General features: G+C 37.8%; 1 pseudogene; it reads left to right on the forward strand.

Moving 5' to 3' along the window:
- The first annotated feature begins 6,918 nt into the window (after window positions 1-6,918).
- Window positions 6,919-7,550, forward strand: LOC149148528 (NADH dehydrogenase [ubiquinone] flavoprotein 2, mitochondrial pseudogene; annotated as a pseudogene).
- Window positions 7,551-8,416: the final 866 nt, after the last annotated feature.

Below are 8,416 nucleotides of genomic sequence, written 5' to 3' on the forward strand. Positions count from 1 at the left end.
TCAATCTGAAAATAGTTTGCATAAATATATTATCAATTTATATTGCCTTATAAGTATATTGTACAGATCCAAAGTGAGCAGACTTGCTCAGATTATCCACCACCACCATTATGGAATCATTTTGTCTTTTTGACTTGGGTAGTCCTATTATGAAATCAATGGAAATAACCTCCCATTTCCATTCCAGAATCGGAAACTAGTGAAGTAAACCAATTGGGTGACGGTGTTCTGTTTTTCCCTGCTAGCACTCCAAATAGTGGGCCAAATATTCAGCGACCTCCTTCTTCATGCTGGGCCAAAAGTATTCTTTTCTAAGGGCTGTTATCAATTTCCGATAACCTGGATGGCTGGCATAAGGATCTTATGGTATTCGTCTAAAATCAAATCTTTAATACTCGTTATGGTGGGTACATACATCCTTATTTTATAGACCAGTAAAACTTCTTGATTTATTTTTTGTTCAAAATTTTAGATTGTTGTAACAAGGTTTGATACTCTGAGTCTTGCATTGTTGCCTCTTTAATTTGTTCTTTAAAGTTGTTATGTATCTCGCTAAAAGATATTTCATATAAATAGTTAGCGTTTCTACTTAATGGATCTATGACACAATTCTCTTTTCCTTTTAAATTCTTAATTTCAAAGTCAAATCCTCTTAGGAAATCAACCCAATGAGTTTGTTGAGAATTTAATGTGGGCCGTTTGAAATAATTAGTCTAGCTATGATGGTTGGTCATTAGCAAGAATTTCTTACCCATTAGGTAGTGTCGCCACATTTTTAAAGCATGAATAATTGCCATCAGCTCCAAGTCGTAGGCTGAGTATCTCTGCTCATGCTCCTTAAGTTTTCTTGATTCGTACGCAATAAAACCACCATCTTGCATTAGTACGCCTCCCACACCTTCCTTGCTGGCATCTGTGCAAACTACATAATCTTTATTTGGATCAACAATACTTAATATAAGCGTAGCGGTCAGTAAATTTTTAAGCTGGTGGAAACTTTTTTTGCATTCTATACTAGATATAAAAAGTTTACCTTTCTTTTGTAGTGAGGTAATATGATAGGCCACTCTAGAATAGCCTTCAATGAATCTCCTATAATACCTAGCTAAACCCATAAACGACCTTATATCAGCCACATCTTTTGGTATGAGCCATTCCATAGTGGTCTTTATTTTCTTTGGGTCCATAGATATTCCATATTTGGTAATGACATGACCAAGATATTGTATTTGATCTTTAAAGAAGTCACATTTATTGTACATGGCATATAGCTGGTGCTCCCTTAAAACTTGCAAAACAATTCAGAGGTGTTTTTTGTGCTCCTCTACTGTTCGAGATTAAATCAAGATATCATGAATGAAAATTAATACAAACTTGTCCAAATATTGGTGGAATATACTATTCACGAGGCACATGAAAGTTGTACGTGCATTGGTTAACCTAATAGGCAACACAACAAACTCGTAGTGTGCATACCGAGTTCTAAAGGCGGCCTTTGCTATGTCTTCCTCCTTGATCCTAATTTGATGATATCCCGAGTCGAGGTCGATCTTCGAAAACACAGTTTCCCCTTTCACTTGGTCAAATAATTCATCTATACAAGGTAGGGGATACTTGTTTTTGATGGTTAACTTATTTAATTGTCAGTAGTCCATACACATTCACATGGTTCCATCCTTCTTTTTAACAAAAAGTACCAGGGCTCCCCAAGGCGACACACTTGGCCGGATATACTTTTTGTCTAATAATTCTTGCAATTGCATTTTCAATTCTATTAATTGTGGTATGCTCATTCTATAAGGGGCCCTAGATACTTGTACAACCCCTAGCATTACTTCAATAGTGAAATCTATATCTCTTCTCAGAGGTAGTTCAGGAATTTCTTCAGGGAACACATCTGGAAAATAATTTACTATTGGTATGTCTTCTAAGGTACTAGATTTTTCCTTCGAATATGAGTATCCCACTTGTATGGCATAAATCTGGCACCCTTTTCGGATGCATTTGGCTAGTTGGGAAGTTGTCACGGGTCTCAACTTTAAAGGTCTTATTATCCCCTGGATCTCCTGTCTCTTACAATCCTTGTCCATATAGTTAATGGTTTTAATTTTACAATTAGTAAGAACCAATTTTTTCTAACCAATCCATATTGATTAAAATATCAAACAATCCTAAGGGTAACACATTCAAGTCTACCGTAATGGCCTGACTAGCAATCTGCAGAGGACAATTGCTAACCTTGGCCAGCACTCTCCTATTGGCTCCCATGGCTAATTGCACTAGCCAGGGACTTTAAAATTTAATAGCTTGCAGATTGCACTATTCTATAATTTTGGGGGTAATATAACTTAAGATAGCTCCTGGATCAATTAAAATAGACACAATTTGGTTGAATATTTTACCTTAAAACTCTATCATTGTCTTCTGGTACTCCGCCTGATGATCCTAAAGAGCATCGTTGATTTTTGGCATGCTTCTTGCTATCTCCCCGACTGTCGATGGTTCTTGAACTTGGGGTACTTGATGAGTTATTCTACGTTGTGGACAAATTTTAACATAATGAGGCTCTCCACATCCCCAACATTATACTAGGGGTCACGCTGCCATTTCCACGTCATCCCTTCTTGATTGTTCATTGGTCTTGGTTTCGCTGAGAAATTTAAACCTGTTTGGATTTATGTTCATATTTCTATTTATCTTACCTCTCGAAGGTTTATTGATCATAAAATTATTTACTTTATTGTTATTAGATGAAAATTTACCCGCCTTTTTTCATTCCATTTCTTACCTCCTTCCCCTTTTTGTTTATTTTGATGGTAGCATACTTTAGCCTTCTATGACTTCATCCATAGTCTTCGGATTACCGAATTCAAGGCATTCCTTGATAAACAATGACAAGCTGCTAACCAACTGCTATACCTTAGCCTTTTCTTCTCGTGTGTATGGAACATAGTGTAGCAAAGAGGTTAACTTAGTTATGAATTCATCCATGGAAATCTGTGCTAAATGTACATCATGAAACTCCTTGGCCTTCTCATCATAAAATCTCTCTGTTAATTATTTCTCCTTGAAGTATTTTTGGAATTTATCCCAGGTTATGTTTTGTTTGTTTACACCACAAAGTATCTTTATTTCTTCCCACCACAAGGTGGCTTTTCCCTACAACTAAAAGATTGCTATCTGAGATTTCAAATTATGATCATATTCGTACAACTGGAAATACTTTCTCATGTTAATGAGCCAAGCTTTTGCTGCCTCCTCCCATCCACCATCAAGGAGAGGAGGCTTTATCTTTCAGAATTCTCCCTGAAGTTATATTCCTTGTCTTTTGTGCTTATTGTGTTCTGATACGTTACCCGACTCTTCTTCCTGGTTTTCTTCACCACCTTCTGTTTCTGCTTGTTCAGTATGAAATTCCCATCCTCTAGTCATATTTCCTTGCTTGGCACTGGGAATAGTTTGTCTCTGATTCTGTCTGTCTGATAGAATTTTCATGATTTTTTCTTGTTCCTGCATTAATCGTTCATTGTCTGCTCGAAGTCGAGCCATTTCTGCTTTTAACTCTTGCACAATTTCAAAAATGGTGGAATTAGTATTTCGCGGCTCTTCTCCCAACTGCACCCATACTTCAGGATTAGTCTCCAGAAAGGTTGTTACTCCTGTTCCTGTCACTGTTCTTCTCATACTAGCTGTTTCTGGCTCTAGCTGTGCACATTACATAATTACTGTCAATACTAATTTTCCAGAGGCCTCAGTTTTGGTAACCTGAGTGCTCTGATACCATATGTCATGAACCTCATTAAAAAAATAAAAAATCTTTTACATTTGTAACCATAGTAATTCAAGTTTTTACCAATTAATACTATCTATGCTTAAAGTAATTATGACTTCTATAATTCCTACCAACTAATACAACATATAACTTTATATCCTCTTTCCATATTTGTTATGAATTTTAATGATTTGGAATTATAAAGGTTATGAGTTGCAACAATACCATATTTGAACTTTATGATACCTCATGTGATTGCAACGAAATCCAAATCGATTCTATTTTAATTCACTCGTATTATGATATGTATTGATGTTTTAATAACAATAACTCAAGAGTAAAGGGATTAATGCCAGTGTTATCTGTTGGGCAGTTGGCCGCCCTAGATTACTAGACCCTCTATGGAGTGTTTGCTTATGACCTCTAGTTGTACTCCACCTGGCTTCGATCCCGGGGTGCATTGGATGGTGTTTCTTCACTCCTCAATTTGGATGGTGAATGTGGCTTTAGCCAGAGCTAAACCCTGAGATGAAAGGGGTAACTCATTCCTTGTTGCATTTACCGCTTTCCTGGCTCTACTCTTTGTGACGACTTGGCACTTCATCCTTTAGGTGAGTTTCTGCATTTACCTATTCTCATGTTGATGGGTTATAACTTATGCACCGTTGAGTATGGATGTTCATGACTTGCTATTCATTTCTCAGGTCCATTGTTTCGTAATTCCCGGCTTCAGGTGGCTGCCTTCCGAAGGTGTCTCTGTCGAACCAGGTATTTGTTATTCATTTGTTTTAGTCTATGATAATAGTATTTTCCGAATTTATCTAGCTATGTGTTTTTTAAGATTTTTCTCCTTATTTTTGTCTTGCAGGTTCATCATCCATGTTGACTAAAGGGACACCTGGTTCAGTTAATCCTGTCAGGGATTCAAACCTTGGTGGAAAGACTGTCCCGGTATGCATAGGGTTCTTAAACTGTGATTTGAAAGAGAAATGAACTTTATGAAGAACATTTGATCATGCACAATGATCTCTTTTGTTCGTAATTTAGAGTGTAATTGATAGGGTTTTTCTGGTCATGAACCGAGGCCTTAACGACTGTTTTATAATTTATAGGAGTTCTCTTCTGTTAACAGACATGTATTCTTCACTTTTTTCACTGTATTTAGGGTTTAAACCAGATCTCTATTTAAGAGAGGCTACAACTTCGTAGATTATTTTGTTGGTTCATGGGGTTACAAACCCTTACAATTATTTTGTCTCAAATTGAGTTTTTAATGGAGAAGACTCTAGTTTGGTTTTTATATATATGTTCTGGTTTATATCTTAATAGCTTACTCAAGTTCATTTTCTCGTTAATGTTCATTATGCATGAACTTGTATCCGGAAATGTATTGTATTTTTGGTTTATGCGATAAGCACAATTGTTTTTATGTTTGATTCCAGTTGTCTATTCTTACGAGGATTAATTCCACAGGCCTAGTAATATGCATTTAATAAGTTTGTTTTTCCTTAACAGCTATTAAATATTATGGTTTTACAATTCTCAGTCTGGTTCCTTTCTAGTGATGCCGAAGGGGTCGTCTTTCTTTCTTTCTAGATTGGTGTCTTTATTTATTTCCACGGAAGCTACCACTCTTGCTTGCGCTTGTTTACTTGGCTATTCTTTTAGTAACAATCTATATAGTTAACCTTGTTATACTTAATGGTGGCTTACACCTGTGTCTCTGCCAACAGAACCTTACAATTATTACTTTACTTTTCCTCACGTTTCGAGTTTAACGCTTTATCTATTCCATACCTTTTTATATTCTTCTAGTTAAAATTTCACTTGTTGACAACTAATATGTTTTCCTATCTTAACCACTAACATTATAAACATTTTCCTGAAACTGTAATTAACTCATTAATCAGTAATAGAGCATGTAATTATACCATTCAAGCAACACATAAGCTCATTGACTGGGGGTTCGAGTTCTAGTTTATATTTATCTGGCTTGCTGAACTGGAAATAAATCTATCTATTAATTTGCCTCCCAATCCCCCGAGCCACCTTACACAGGGTTTGTCTTCAAGAACATGATCTTGACTAGTAATGACTATCTGGTCTTCAGGAGACTTACCCACTTCACACTGTCCGTCCTTACAACACAACAATATTTTTCCTCAATCATTCTCTCTCTTCCTCACTGATGTCAGATTCCTCCATCATCTTGATGTTGGGAATAAATTTCCCAAGAAGTAGTTAGGGTTGGGTAACTGCCCAACCCAATTGTTTCTTGAGAATCCAAACTACCATACATTAAACCATTCATTTTAAATTAAGTAATTACTTCCTTTAAGCATTCCACTTTTAAGATATTTAAAACAAAATTAACTAAATCTTTATAAACTGAATTAGCTCCAAGTTTGTGAAAGTATGCATTGAATAAATATTTACACATATGAAAGACATCTGTCCGTGTTTCCAAGGGTCGCACGAAATATAAATGTTTATGAAGCAACATGGTCTGAGATTATTTAAAACATTGACTCTATTTTATTAGCTTTCTAGTCTATTTTGAACAAATACATTCCATCCTGCACATATCACAGTTTTAATAGAAGCACGCCTTACTCCTCAACTCAATTGTCATAGAACAAAATGAAAAACATTATTACATACATAAAAGATACATCTTGATGATTGGATTAGATGGAGGAAATTAGTTGGAAATAATTAATTCCTACTTGTCTATGGTTGTAATTATCTATTTGAGGAGTTTGTTCCTACATAATAGGAATTCAGTTTCTCCTAGTTTAGTGTGTGGTTGAGAGAATCTCTCAACCACACTACTGTATGTCTAAGATAGCATTCCTATCTTAAGACTATTGACTGTATAAATATGTATGTAATTTCCTCATTCAACAATTAATAGAATGTTTTTGAGTGTGTGCTATTTTATCTTGGTATCATAGCCTGTGAGGGCCTAGCCCCTCCTGGGCTGAGGGAAATGATTGAGAGGTATTTGTTTTTAGTTTTTGAGTTTGTCCAACGCAAGCTTTAGAGATCCTCGTCAAAACTTTTCTCAAGAACCGGCAGTGTACGATGATGACGAGCCGCTGGATTCGAACTTGCGACCGGGGGAAGGCAGAAGAGCGTAGAGGCCGATGACGGTCAAGCGTTTGAATTCAAGGGTTTCGTTGTTGATTCTGAAGGAACAAGCGATTGAACAGCTGGAAATGTAAGGAAAATGCGATTAGCATTGCATCCGGAGAACGAAGTCGTTGTGGCACATGTTTGAAGGCAGATCTCTGTGAATTTCATTGAAATTTCCATGAAATCAAAGTTGCTCGCATGAAACCCGTGGAGGAGGCGAAATGGAGTGCATGGGATGCTGTGTCAATGCTGCAATGATTGTTGTAGCCGATTACACAAAGGGTTCAGAAGGATTTACATACAACTACTATGAGGATGTTACACCTAAGCGTGTTGTTGAGATAGTTGAGATGCTGAGGCGAGGCGAAACTCCTCCAGTCGGAACACAGAATCCAGAACGTATTAGAGCAGGTCCAGCTGGTGGCAACACTACATTACTTAGTGAACCAAAGCCTCCACCATGTCGTGACCTGGATTCATGTTAATGTGACACAATTTGAAATATTTTATTGTCAGTGCAATAAAATAAAATCATTATGCAATTTGTTCAATTCCTGAGAATGCGAGTATCTGCAAATAAAACTGTCAGGGAATTAATTGTGAAAACTCTTGCAAGTATTTCCTGGATTTAGCCTCTGGTAAATGCTTGAATTTCACTACTCTGATATGGATGAGCGATTTTTTTGAATCATGGAAGCAAAGGAGCCATAGGTAGCAGCTCTGAGGAGCAGTGCCATTTGAGGAGGAGATCTGTGTGAGGAGCATCGTTGTTTGACTTGCTCGCTTACAGAGGTCACGCGAAGGAGATGTTGTGGGTGGACTGCTCGGAGTCTGAGCAATGAAGGAGCCATGCGAGTGGTACTATTGTTGGAAGGAGCCCGAGTGAGTGTCGACGGAGTAGAAAAGAGGCCCCGGTGACCATGCATTTGATCCCTGGTAGCCAGCTGCAGGTGAACCCGTGGTGTTGGGTAGCTACAATGGAGCGGTGGTGGCAGTGTCAGTTCTGAGTTGCAGTTGAGTGGTGGTCATGTCGACTCATTTCAGCCCAAACTATGTGTTAGATCTGTGTCGATGGTGTTGGGAGGCCCCAAAAAGGGATGTCTCTGCCATCTGGATGGGAGAAGTGTCTTGACATGAAGCGAGGAGAAGTTTATTTCCATAATTGCATCGCTCCCACAAAGGACGCTGAGAATTCGAAAGAGCATCCTCTCAACATGAGCTCAAGATGCGTGAATCCTACAATGACTAAATCAAGCTCATTCACCATGCGTTTTAAGCGGGCATAGCTTCGGGCATGATAAGGAATCGGTCGAGGAGCTGTGCAGTTCGAGCTCGTGTGGGGCTACTGTGCGCGAAGACAGAAGCCTAGTTTTAAAGCGGGCAGACTTATGTAGGACAATTGAGAGCCACAGATAGATTCAGGCTCATTTGCTGTTGTTGGAGTGAAGTTTGATCCGAAGTCGTTTTCGGATATGCGCTTGCAAGGAAAGTGGATCTAAAGTCATCCTC

This window comes from Pinus tabuliformis, chromosome 9 (genome assembly GCF_031772625.1).
Source record: "Pinus tabuliformis cultivar Carrire ecotype Pingquan chromosome 9, CPIR1, whole genome shotgun sequence".
Classification (NCBI taxonomy): domain Eukaryota; kingdom Viridiplantae; phylum Streptophyta; class Pinopsida; order Pinales; family Pinaceae; genus Pinus; species Pinus tabuliformis.